Source organism: Bidens hawaiensis, unplaced genomic scaffold (assembly GCF_021521415.1).
Source record: "Bidens hawaiensis isolate Kalapana, Puna unplaced genomic scaffold, B.hawaiensis_p1.1 tig00023220_1, whole genome shotgun sequence".
NCBI classification, from domain to species: domain Eukaryota; kingdom Viridiplantae; phylum Streptophyta; class Magnoliopsida; order Asterales; family Asteraceae; genus Bidens; species Bidens hawaiensis.
This window is the reverse complement of record NW_027493640.1, coordinates 81,825-95,715: the sequence shown is the minus strand read 5'-3', so window position 1 is coordinate 95,715 and position 13,891 is coordinate 81,825. Positions and strand designations below refer to the sequence as shown.

Here is a 13,891-nt window from a genome sequence, read left to right as displayed (position 1 = left end):
CTAGTTCATTTGTTTTGTGGTTTGTCAGTATGCAATACGAAGTTTTAGGAAACAAGTCAAGAATCTAGTAACTTTTACAAAAATTAGGGCTGTCAAAGTATGTCAGACACGATGACTATGGTACTAAACACGACACATAATGTTTTTTTTTTCTCAAACATGAATATAAACTGTTAACAGATTAACATGGTAAGACCCGTCACGGGACCTGCTGAAAGACAATGAATAAAATGTACGATGAATAATACATGTGTAACGAAACAAAAAGTCATATGCGTGTCAGTATGTGTATGTATGTGGAAAATTTATCTTGTTTTTTGTTCTAAAACACGTGGGTAGAAAATTGTTTAGGTCCTGTTTATCCATTTTAAACAAGACAGATTGAGGTTTCATCGACGTAACTTGTTTTAAAACCAATTTGAGATTCTTAATTCTTTTTTCTCAGTCACAGTAACTGAGTTCACAACCTTTTCTTATGTGAGGTTCGCAGCCATTTTGCATGTTAGATTTCTCCCCTCAATTTCTCTTAGGGGGTGTTTGGTACAGAGAATGGAAATGGAGAGAAAATAGAAATGGAAATGGAATTGTAGAGAAAGAGAATTGGTATGGAGAATGAGAATCATTTCTCTTGTTTGGTACACGAGAAAATAAACAGAGAACTCTACCATACCCAACCCCACCTCCACCCAACCTGACACCACTCATCACCGCAGCCCCACCACCACAGCCCCACCACCACCAGCCCCACCACCCCCAGCCCCACACCACCAGCACCACCACCACAGCCCTTTCTTCAACCACAGCCCACCACCACCGGCTGCCGCCACCAAACCCCCTTCTTCAACCACAGTACACAAGAAATTAAAAAGATTCAAATTTTTGGAACATAAGATATAGAAAAAGGAGGCTCAGATCTGTCATCACTGCCTCTTTGGAGATTTTGTGGTGGTGGTTGTGGTGGCGATGATGATGATGATGATAATCAGAAGCCACCTGCAACCACCGCCGATTTCCACCACCACTGTCACCCACCTGCGACCACAATCAACCGGTTACCATCTCTGTGTTCACCACTGCGAACGGTGGAGACGGGGTGGTGGTTGCAGACTTGGAGACGAGGTGGCGGTTGCAGACTTGGAGACGAGGTGGTGGCCGGAGACGGGGTGGTGGCCGGAGACGAGGTGGTGACATGCTATGAGGAGGCTGCTGAGAAATGGATTTCTCTTTGTTTTAAAGAGAAATGGAATTCTCTAGTTTTAGAGAAATAGAAAGAGAAATAGAAATGAAAAGTGGAAAACAAACAAAAGAAATATTTCTAATTCCATTTCTCCCCAATCAAATCCCTCTACCAAACACCCCCTTAGTAAAATCTTTCAATAAGGTTTAGGTCCATCCATACTGTGGCGGTGCAGCTTGTTGCTAGTTTACCCACCGTTATATTACAATTGAATCCTTTTATTAATAAATAAATCTTTTACCTAAAAAGTAAGTTTTTAATCAGCTTTCCCACACTTTACAATACTTATGTTACACCTTTGTATCACATAATTAATCCAAACATTCAAATTGTATAGTTGAAACCAATTTAAAACACCATATAAAAACATAAGTGTACATAATCACCTCATAGTATCGATTATATGACTCTAGAGCTGCACAAATGGGGTATTTTGAAAACCCGAAACCGGATATTTTTAAACCGGGTACAAACTGAAACCGGTTCTAGTCAAGAATCGGGTAGGAACCAGACTCGACCCGGTAGGATAATATGAGGACCCAGTGGAACAGTGTAGGGTAGGAACCAGGTCCAGGTTATACCCGAAAATCGGGTACACCGGGTTTTCTATTTTAAAATGAATTTGACTGTTGGAAACCAGTTCCAATGGCTAAATAGTCGTTTTTGGACCGTTGGAACAACTTTTTTACTATATAACACATACACACAAGTTCACTTGTTGGTGTGTTTCCCCTTTGCCACTTAGCCGCTGACTCACTAACAACGTTCATCATATTTATAAGCTTGTTCTTACATGGCCTACTTCTTGTTCTCACAACATCGAGTCGATCTCATGCATTCCCATGTTGTCAAATATTTCCTCGATCAATGCCTCAACCCGGCAACATTCAAATATGAGTTTAAAGCGGTGGCACAAGTAAACATCGGTGGTATGTTTTCATAATATTTTTGGAACTTCTCCTTCATTGGTTTAACAATATTATTGAAAAGATCATTTTTGTCTTCAAATTCTTTAAAATTCAAGGAGATGTATAATTCTTGCAACACCCAACAACTAATAAGATAATAAACTCCCGATAATTTAGTTGTTACGGTTTTGAAAATATCAAGATACTTCAAGAAATAACCGATATTTACCCAAGCACCGTCAGGAAACATATCGGCTTTGCACCGATCAACAAGAGTTTTATGAAAACTTTGTAATGTTTCTTGTTGGGCAAAAGCACACGAGAGCATATGACAAGTTGAGTTCCAACGGCTTGGAACGTCCCAATTCGGCCCCGAATATTTTCTTTTAACCGATTTGGAATAGTTTTTGTATTCAAGATATCTTCTGTTCTCACTTTTGAAAACATCTTGTAACATATATCTAAAGCATCTCGAACCGGATTCCATGGTTTCATTGGCGAGACCTTCTTGAACAACCAAATTGATAATATGTGCAACCATCAAAAAAATTCCCGTCACAAGGTGGTGTATATTTTATGATAAATTTTTCAACCGCCTTTGTAGTGTTTGCTGCGTTATCAAACGACATAGAAAATATTTTTTTTCTCAAGTTAAAAGTCGTTATTATCTCATCTACAATTTCAAACAATTTTTCGGTGGTATGTGGATATGGAAAGTTTTCAAACCCGATGTTGCGCTTAATCATTTGCCAAGAAACCGGATCGAACCAATGAGCGGTGACACAAAGGTAGGATTCTGGTAAACCATGTGGTGCCGACCAAACATTACTAGTTAAATTCACACCCGTTTGTAAAATTTGAAAAAACTCAATTAAATCTTTTTTTTTTGCACATTCCCACAATTTTAGACAATGACATCTAAGGGTAGTATGGCTTACATGGGTGTAGCTCGGTTGAAGAGATTTTCAAATCATGACCGTCAAATCGGGGTTGTCAAAGTGGTTAAACGACAAACCTTGTTGAATCACGAGCTTCATCATTCTATTATGAACCGCCTTCATGTTGTAACGAAAGATTGTATCATCTCGACCCAATTCAACTTGGTCCGATGCGGAAATTTCTTTCAACACCTTGCAAAAAAAATATTTCGATGTGCTTTTTTAAAGTTAGAGTTCGAATTTTGCTTTAAATATGTGTCACAAAATTTGCAACGAGCCTTAAGATCACCATTGATTAACTCAACCAAATCACAATTCCGCCATACGTATTTGTTGCGGTTATGCGAGACGGCCCGTACAACTTCGGGGTCATCTTTAACACGAACTGGGTCAATAAAAAAGGATGTAGAAGCTCCCTTCTTGTTGGCCTTGTTGGTGCTTGCCATAATAGGTGGTGGAAGTGAAAAAATATGGTGTAGGTAAGTCTGGATTAAAAAACGAGTCTAAACCGAGAAGTTTTTTTTTGGTGTTTTAAAGTATGGTAGTAAAACAATTAAGAATTCACGTTGTATAGTATTTGGACCTCAAAAACCGGTTCCAACGGTCTTAAAACGGCTATATTACTGTTGGAACCGGGCTATGTTTCAAGCTGCAGGTCATTTATTGCCAAAACCCGATGAAACCGGTTATTCTAGGTACGAACCGGAACCGGGTACGAACCGATTAACCCATTCCATTAAGTGATGCTGAAGATTAGACGTAATTTTTTCTTTTTTGATAGACAAATTTATTTTACTTCCCAAGCCTCGAATTCAAAACCTTTTAAGTATGTAAGAGACCCTACAGCCACTGGACCACCAACCCCCGGACATGACCAGACGTCGTTTACAACCACTAAAACAACAATATTAGATATCAAAAGTTAACAACGAAATATGTCATTACAAGCAACCGGTTCTCTTTCACAAGAAAACAATTTTTATAACCTGTTTCACCTAAAAAACAAACAAAATTTAGTTATCAACAATACCGCCTCTGTTGCTGACATCACCACCTTCCTCATCCAGATCCACCAAGGGTAATAACGTCATTTCCTCACAAGGACTCTGGACTAGTAGAGGGCCTGATTCTAGAAGGCATCTGCATTTTCCTATCTTGTTGGCCTCCATACATGAAAGAATCCCGGGGAGTAATCGACATTTTGTTCAAGTTCATGTCAAACTCATCGTCACCCTCACCTTCATCGTCGCCGCTCACATCATCTTCATCCTCCTCCTCCTCCTCCTCCTCATCATAAGTAGTTCTCACCATTGACCAGTATATAAAGTTCGGTCGAATAAACCTACACATCAAATGAGAAAAGATTATCATCATCAATGTTTACGAAAAATATTTAATATTTATAACAAAACTTGTTAACCAACCTTTCAGACTTCTTTAACAAATAAGGATCAAAGGGAAAGAAGACATCGAGCCTTTGAAACCCACCAAACGCACGAGACGTGTCTGAGTCAAACAAATGGTCAAACACAAAGGTGCCGTTTGATACGTTAAACAGATGGGCCGCTTTTGCTTGACGCAGAAATTCCTCTACTATTGACGGTAAGCAGACCTATTTTGCAATATTCAACCACATACATAACATAATCATATTAATTTTATTACAAACATTAAGATTACAATAAACATATATGAGGATATGAAAGTCACCTCTAACGGGTTCAGAGCGTGTTTGAAAATTTTCTCCAATGGCATATTCAACAGCTGTGATTTGAGTAGAGGAATGGCTAGAATCGATCTCATACGAAAACAAAGTACATACATAACGGCCTGAGCACAATAAATTGCGATCACATTAGATTTGAGCACAACGAGAACCACTTACATATTGCTTTAGCCGTCATACATATTCATATACACAGGATTCAGTTTCCAAAAGATTATTTCATACCTGGCACCCGGCGTAAAATACCCGATGATTCTTTAGATTAATTTCACCACTTTGGTTTTTGCTATATCTATAACACCAATCCACCAGGCTGAGACAATAAAATAATACAAAAAACTAATTAGATGCAAGTCGCAGTAAGGTTTATATCGAGCATGAAAATCTTATATTATTAATATATGTTTAAAAAATTCAAAAAACAATATATTAAGGTGCATGCCAACCTTTCTAATATGATTGTCACATATGAGGTAGACAAGAATTTTGCTCGAGACAGGTAACTTGCTAGATAAGCAACGGCACTCATTCTGCAAAGTATCATAAACATATTAGCCCTTCATACATCAAATTGGGTCAAACCAAGATTGGCCCGCCAACACTTTTGTCTTCTTTTTGAATCATTTTTAGATAATGTAAAAACTCGGTGATGCCACTAAAAACCCAAGCTGACCAATTTTCATATAAACAGGTTAAAATTGTCTGGTCTATGTTCATTGTAATATTAATGAAATGTAGCATTACCTCTCGTGAGGATAAATGGTGCTTCTAAATATTTCAAGAAGCCTACTCACAAACTGCGTCCCACAATCTTCGGGGTCAAGTGAACAAGCATAGAACATTACAAACTACAATAAATAAAGTTTGGTTTAGAAACTGTGCACACATAAATAAGAACTAGAAGTATATGGAAGAAGAATTAATTCATTACCTGCGCAAATTTTGACTTGTATGCATTCAACACGGTACTTTGAAATGACTGCAGAAGTGCTTCAAATACCTAAACGATAAGTTTATATTGTAAATACACAGCATAACATTGAGCATGTACAAGTGAAACGGTCAAAGTTATAGGTACCTGAGGCAAGCGGCGATCGTTGAAACAAGATTGAAGGTGGTCAAATGTGAGATCCATCAACGTAGCCAACTTTTGAGCTACTACGTTTCCCCAAAGAACTTTTCGGCCAGAATATTTTATTTGAGGCTAAAAAAGACAATGCATACTGTTTATAACTTTGAACTCAAGACAGTAAATTATTCGCTACTTTGCATGCCAATTAGGTGTTTTATAAAATAATGGGACCATTATTTTTTTAAATAATGAAACTAATCACACGATGCAAAAAATTAGTTACAAAATAATAAAAATATAGTAGTTGGAAATGTGTGTTGAAGCATTGAGATTACCTCGTCCATATCCATCTCGGTTTCATCTACAGGTCGTGCCATATCTTCTAGCTCCATCTCAAATATCCCTTTAATATTTGGATCATCCAACAAGATTTCATCCCATCCTATCTCCACCTATAAAGTATTCAATCACATAACATCACATTAACAACAATTACTATTTTTATAAAAATGAGTAAGTGCTTTGAAAACAACTCACATCTAGATCTACCAGCCTATTCACCAATTCAAATATCATAGAGTTGCCAACAAACTCTCTCATATCACCACTCTCCAACATTAGCATGTTCTCCACATACACAACTATTTGCTGCAAAAACATAATAAAAATCAACACCAAACTACACTTTCATAACTAATAGAGTGCGCTGAACTCACAGCTTCCTTGGCGAACGCATTTGGCACTCTCTCCCTGACAATTTGTACCAATCTAGAAGGTGCCAGAGGCACTAAATCAGCAATTCCTTTCAATGCAGTATGCACACGAACAAGTACTTGGTCCTTTTTCGCTAACCCACGTGGCTGCTTAAGTATCGCCAAGAAATTGAAGGGCGGTATAAAGTTGCTTACAAGCATATCCAAACACAAATCAACATATTTTACATTTGATGTCGCCTAATATAACATTGACATGTTAAAGTAGTTAGACCGCGGAATTGTTTAATTTATCATTCAGAAGCATTACAAAATCAAGAAGCATAACATACCAAGGTTACTACTAACTCCATCAACACGTCCATCACATCCGGCCCATAGTCCCAGAAGCTCATTCCACATATCTAAAAAGTATTATTAGCAACATAGATATAGATAAAACGGCGATAACGAATTAAAAGTTATTATCTTACAGATGAAAGAAGAGAGCGGTGGTGCAATGTCAATGTAAGAAACTGCTCCAGATAAGGCTCTAAGAATCGTCTATCATCAACACTTTAAATTCATAATTTGTTTTTTAAAGTTAAAACATGATTTGGTTAACAACAAACTTACCACAAGCATTGCCACCTCATCGGGTCCTAGACGCACGTTGTGATGCATATTCCCAACAAGTTGATCATATTCACCAGTATCACCCTGGATTAACTCACACCGCATCAATATCTCCTCTATGAAAAAATCTAAAATTTTTATAAAAGTTGGGATTTTTTTCCTCTGTTTTAACATCAATATCTCCTCATAGAAATTTTATAAAACTTTGGTTTGCTTTCCTCTGTCTTAACATCAATATCTCCTCTATCAAAATCTAGAATTTTTTATTTATTTATTTATATTTTTTAACCCCACGCAATGTTGTAATGTTCTTTATTTATGTTAATACTAACTAGATATAACTAAGCAGCATAATATAGACCGTCTTAAAAACAGTTTAACTGTAAAAGCAGCATAATGAATATGAAGATGTTATACCTCCTTGACAGCTTTTAGTGCTTGACGAACATGATGAGCCAGCTCATAATCAGTATCTCCATTATCATCGCCCATCTCAAAAACCCAATTGCAATTCGACATGGCTTAATTGGAATTGAAGGGTCTGTGTCGTGTTTCCGGCAGGCAGGCAGACCAACCAACAAAAGAGATGTTTTAAACCCTAATGATAATAAAGCATAACCTTGCCTCAGGGGTAGAATGGTCAATAAAGGACAACCCTGAGGGTTGTATTGGAATTTCATCATGTTTTTTTTGACTTATTGGGAGTTTCCAACTAAACACAACGATCATGACGTTATTTAGTACATGGCTTCTTGGGTTGAATAACAAATTATTACTATATATCAAACTATTAAATAGTTAATTACTAGTTTTTAGCCTGCGCGTCATACAGGTTATTTTTAGATTTTTTAATATTTTTATAAATGCATATATATTTCTTGTATGATGTGTTTAGGTATTAGTTAGAGTTAAACCTTAATTTTTTTATTTATTTTATTTACGTTTGATGAACTTGTTATCAAGTTGTATATTTTTTGAGACAAATTCGAACAATTCATTAATAGGGAGAATAGCAATGAAACTGTAGAGCTAAATTGTAAATCTCATAAAAAGGAACCATAAAACAATATATAAAGAAGATTATAAACAAATTTATCATTTTAAGCTAATCATAGACCAATAGTTTAAAGTAGCTTCTATTGAAAGAAGAGTGGGTAGAGGGAGAATAGAGAAACAATTGTTGAGTTAACGGTGTTGCAAAGATGGTACGTCTCCCAGGCTCATTATATCTTCAATTATTCTCCATCATCTACCATAGTCACCACATAATTTATTAGAAACTACATATAGTTTGTAATACACATAATTTGAATAAAAATGATTATGTGAGATATTCCAGGTTTTACAGCAATCGTTTGGTTATTTCACAACATTCAATCAAAGCAGTCTCGTAGGTTATAAAAACAAAACACCATGTTAACAAAATAATGATCGACTCAGGTTACGTTTTAGTACTAAAATGTTAAATGGGTCAAGTATAAATCAACATTAAAAGAAAACTAGTTGAATGGGTAAAAGTGATTTAATGTTTTATCCCAAAATATTACTTTAATGCATAAACATTAGATGATCAACAAAGTTATATTACACGGATAAAATTGTACTCATACATGAAATAAAAATGCCAACTTTGGACAAAGTCTCTAGGGTTAAGTTTGTAAACAACATATGATTCTTATGCATAAAACCTCATAATATTATTATTAAAGATTATAAATTTTGTAATCATATTTGTTGCCACACTTATGTATAAACAACTTTTAACCATGGCAACTTTCATAAAAACATCTACCGTAAAGCACCAACACTACTTTTTGTTCATGAAACAATTTTAAAAGAAAATAATAAATAAATAAACACCTATCGTGAGACATCCTCTCTCGCAAGCTTCTGTGAAAAATCAATTTCAATCATGGAAGCTTCATGATACTTGTTTGTCGATCGGATGATTTTAATTGCTACGGGTATTTATTTGTCCAAACATTTCAAAAACTTGCCAAAAGTAACTACAATTGATTATATCAACAAAAAAAAAGCCAGTTATTAATCAAGATGGAAAACAAAAGAGTAAAAAGATAGCTAACCTTCACCCATTTTACTCACTCAATATCTTATATGAAACTAAGAAACAAAGCATCATCAACACATCCTCAAATTCTTTTTTAATTCAAAAATATATAAAAGTATTACATCGATGAGTTATATTTACAGACCTTCAAGAACGAATTAGGAAGTAAACTTTTAGCACAATCGATTGTAGAAACATGAATTTGCTTGCGCCCATTGCTATGATACTACTGGGTGGAATAAACCTTGAGCATAATGGATTGTAGCTTGATATGCATCAACCTGCACCAAAAGAAAGATTAAAATAAAAAAACATTTTTTTTTCATGTAATGTGCAACTTCCAGCGCATGAAGTACAACTCTACAGAAAACAATTATAGTAGTTACAGTCTAGTAAGTGAGTAGCCTTGTTATCACCATAAAGATCCGGATATACTTGATATCATCACACATTTATGTACGTCGATCTCGATTTAGTATATGCTACTTGATATCTATAATTTGGTTCTTTCATTCCATATATGATATTTGGCACAAAGAATCAAGAATTAGTGTAAACCTACCAACCTACTTCAATGTTGTTAAGAACTTGACAAAAAGAACCACCAAATTTGTGACAAACTAAATTCATTTGATTGATGCTTTTGTTCCATAATATTTTATTCCCTTCACATAATCTATGACATGATACATGTAAAATAAAAATATAAAGATTTGAAATCTATAGCTTTGAAAAGGGCATCAAATAGTATGATAAAATATAAAAAATCAAGACTTTAAATCTCAAAAAATAGCATCATAAGTTTTAACATCTATCATCTTTACTATCGTGTTTTTTATCCCTATAAATTTAAGAAAATAGACAGCAATCAAGAGTAAATTAAAAGTAGTTCATATAACATGAGACATTTTCATTACCACCTTATTTTGTCACAACGATGACAAAATGGCAGATTATGAAACGGATTAATATTTACATCCATACGCACAGTGTGCGTAATTGTTAAACTAATAAAGGGGCACTTAAAAAAGATCAAGTTGCTTGTGTACAACGACCAATGTGGACTGATCTGGACAGAAGGTGAAATCGACCTGCACATTCTCATTTTACCCTTCAACCTGCAAACACCAATATGAAACAATTACTAATATATTATTACTAAATATATTTTATATTGACATTGTTAATAGAAGAATCACTAATATGCTAATTAAATGGTATCCACATGAAGAATATTTTTAAAACAGATAAATATTACAAAATAGTAATTAGTGAGCATGGGAAGCTATCTGTAAAGAGCTTTCATTTACTAATAATAAGAGTCTATAAAAGAAAATTATAACCTGGTTAAAAATAATAAAGCCATACCAAATGAATAAATCATTGCCAAAATTTTTATCAAGATCTAAAGAGTGAGGACTGTTGAGCAAAACTACAATAAATGGCTACTAATGATCCCTTTGACAATTTTGTATATCATTTGAAGTCCATCCTTGTTTTCCAAATCTTCACATACTCTAAACAAATCCATCAATTTGGTGGAAGAAATTAAGTTCACATCATTGATTTAACCATTAAAATTGATATAAAAAACAATTACAGTGAACTGTAACTGAAATTATAAATGCAATCTTTTATATTGTTCTTGAGTGATTAACTAATTATACTACCGTCTTAACATGTCCAGGTTAGAACGGTAAAATCAAACAAAATATGTTCTTCATAGACTGGTTTAATAGACGAACAACAAATAAAAAGCGTTGAAGGCTGGTTTGTTGGGTTTCAATTAAAGCCCGTTCGATTATAAAGTAGGAAACACAACACGTAAGAACCCTAAAGCCCTTTTATTAAACATTACAGTAACTAACAAAAAGTTATAACAGATTGACTAACAATAACGTACCTGTGGAAACGCTAGAAGAGATGGCTATGGGAGTATGGAAGCCTTGGTTTATATTCGATTGAAGGAAATTGTAAGGGGGCAGGGGTATAGAGTTGCGATCGTTGATTTTGGGTTGGAGAGGTGTGGTGGTAGTCAAAGTTTGTATTAGATTGGTTAGGGTTTCAAGAGTGAGAGAAGGAGATGAAAGGGGACTATCGTATCCGTATTTGAGATGTTATGACCCGTGTAAAGGTTAAACGGGTCAAACCGGGTTAAATCAATGAGAGTCTTTCATTTTGAAATCAAGTAATCTGGTGGCTCTAGAGAGGGTGGGGAGCAATGTGAGAGCGACACGTAGGATTTTATGGTAGACAATTATATAGATAGTTAGATAACAAAATTATGAAATTACAATATATGAGAAATAGAAAATAATATGAGAAAAATTCCCAAAGTCATTTATATTAGGAGAGAGGATATAGATTTGACTCAAATTTTGAACATTTTCCCATAATATTCTTACGAAAACTCACGGAGCTGATGTTTTTGGATTTCCGTCGATAGATTTCATCAGCCACTAATATATTGACACGTGCAATATGTCTGACCCCGCCCGCTATTTTTATAATCAAATCCATCGGTCCAGTGAGTTTTGGTAGCAAATCCGTCTCCGCGAAAACCATATCCTCCGTGATGTTTGATCTTGTTTTCATCTCCTCCGTGAGTTTTCCAAAAATGTCGAGAATCATGTTTTTCTAAAATTCATCAGACTGGACAAATTTCACGTGAGTTTTATCTTTGGAAACGAATTTCACTTAAACATGCATACAGGTCCGATTATTTCATATTTAAGTTTCATTAGTCTCTTAATGTTTTGTTTTGGGATTGATAACATTGAAATCCAATCTTCTAATATGATCTTTAAATATCATGTTCAAATCTCATCAAAGGATTCATCAATCGATGCTAAAGTTTTCCCGGATAACATCAGTTTCCTGGCCCAAATGTTTTGGCAAATGCAAAATTCAAATTATGATTGTTGGTCTCCAAACGCTGATAACTTCTATAATCAAGAGACCGTTTGTTTTGTTCTTCTCAGTTACTTAACAGAATGAAACTTGGTCCATAGTTTGGGGTCGACTTTTAGGTCATGAATCTGGTGACTATCTCTAGCCTTGTGCAACACTGAATCTGATTTGTTAATTATAAAATCGTTTTTTTAATTACTTGTGATTACAATGAAGTGTTTATTTGTTTTTTTTTATCTTCAGCATGTACATGGTTGTGTTAAGCATCTCATGCTTAACCGATTGGAAGCTTATAGCACTTTTATATAACCGACATAAGTTTTCCGTTGGTCAGTTCTTCCTACATGTTTTACAGAACACCCGACTCTATCGATCTGAATCTTGTTGATGGCGCGGATCTGAGATATCCTAAATTGTGGAGCGTAGATGTGGTAAGTTGATATTTTTGGTTCAATTTTTGTTTTTTTATAATTAGTTAATATTACTTGTTTATTCATTTATTGAGTCACTAATTAAATGTTTTCGTATTGAAAATCAGGTTTTTATTCCAATTTGTGTCGAAGAAATAGTTTGGTATGTTACGTAAATTGATATGACAGCGTTTGAAATTCACGCGTATTTTACTAATTTATGCGATCAATCCGCGTGTGGAAGATCAAAGTGTTATCAACGCCATCTATTTGAAACAGTTCAAGTTTTAGCGTTGTTGGACCGTATTTCTTATTGGGAAAAAAGTGAGCGTAAAAAAGGAGATGTAATGTTTGTTTGTCAAATAGATACTTGGCCCTACAATGTTGGCAACAACTGGGAAATTTCGAGAGTAATCCTTTGTATGTTACTTTTAAAATCAACGTTTGAAAATTTATCTTCCGACCATGAATTGCGGTTTGAAGGAAGTATTGAACAACAATGTAGCAACTCCGATGACATATGGCGAATGAAATTTATTGTTATCGTTATTTATAAATTTATTGTTATGGTTGTTTAATTAATTTTATTTATGTAGTTGAATCGTCAATTAGTTGATGAAATAATTTCAATTGTATAAATTTACATTTACATTAAAAATTGAAAAAGAAAATTCAAATAACAATGTTCATACACTAGATAAAATTGTACTCCCTCCGTCCCATTATAAGTGTCTTAATTTGATTTTTCAAGTCTTTCTTGTTTAACCTTGACCGACAATATTTTTGTTTGTGTTATATAATACTTGATGTAAAATATATGAATGGATTGGGTTTTAAATGTATTTTACATTGCTATAATTTTCATCAAGTATTTTATGACACGAACAAAAATATTTACGGTCAAGGTTGTAAAAGAAAGACTTGAAAAGTCAAACTAGGACACTTATAATGGGACGGAGGGAGTAATATTTAGTATACAAGTACATAGATAAAAATGTAATATTCATTATAACAATAGCCGACCAGTCCGCATAATTCTAGTAGGTCCAAGCTAGCTATTTTCTTTACGAGCACGCTTAATGGTTCATTAAGTAATCCATTTTCATGAATGAGCAGTTGTGTGGGTGGTAGAATATTCAATTAGTTGTTTCTAACCGCCACCACCCTGAGGGCGCCGTAGGGTCTGCTGTTCCTAACCGCCCCCACCCTGAGGGCGCCATAGGGTCTGCTGTTCCTAACCGCCCCCACCTTGGGGACATCGTTGGTACCTTTGAACCATACCACCACCTCCTTA

General features: G+C 34.9%; 1 pseudogene across 1 annotated transcript; it reads right to left on the bottom strand.

Annotated features, from left to right (window-relative positions):
- Nucleotides 1-3,995: 3,995 nt before the first annotated feature.
- LOC143567115 (RNA polymerase I-specific transcription initiation factor rrn3-like) lies at nucleotides 3,996-7,721 on the bottom strand (annotated as a pseudogene). The gene is made up of 15 exons (XR_013141349.1): nucleotides 7,627-7,721; nucleotides 7,210-7,293; nucleotides 7,068-7,137; nucleotides 6,927-6,998; nucleotides 6,598-6,834; nucleotides 6,419-6,529; nucleotides 6,217-6,333; nucleotides 5,888-6,013; nucleotides 5,741-5,809; nucleotides 5,554-5,657; nucleotides 5,256-5,339; nucleotides 5,035-5,122; nucleotides 4,794-4,913; nucleotides 4,508-4,695; nucleotides 3,996-4,425 (listed from the first exon to the last, which is right to left on the bottom strand). The product of XR_013141349.1 is annotated as an RNA polymerase I-specific transcription initiation factor rrn3-like (transcript).
- Between the last annotated feature and the right edge of the window lie 6,170 nt (nucleotides 7,722-13,891).